Source organism: Ctenopharyngodon idella, chromosome 7 (assembly GCF_019924925.1).
Source record: "Ctenopharyngodon idella isolate HZGC_01 chromosome 7, HZGC01, whole genome shotgun sequence".
Lineage (NCBI taxonomy): Eukaryota > Metazoa > Chordata > Actinopteri > Cypriniformes > Xenocyprididae > Ctenopharyngodon > Ctenopharyngodon idella.
In genome coordinates this window covers 46,581,729-46,581,952 of record NC_067226.1, presented here as the reverse complement: position 1 = coordinate 46,581,952, position 224 = coordinate 46,581,729, and positions in this window count along the sequence as shown.

Below are 224 nucleotides of genomic sequence, written 5' to 3'. Positions count from 1 at the left end.
CTGTTCACGTCGCGACGCTGCGCTGTCAGTGTGCGTGAGCACGTAGGGAGACGTGATTTGTCGCCACACCGGGGCAAATTGTCAGTAAATGTTTCTCACAGTTTATTTATTGTTAGAAGTCAGTTTCTGTGAAACATACACATACATCTGTTGAACATTTACACCGGTATTAACCAAGACGAAACCAGCTAATAAACAAGCTGACTCAATAGGGGATTTATTGA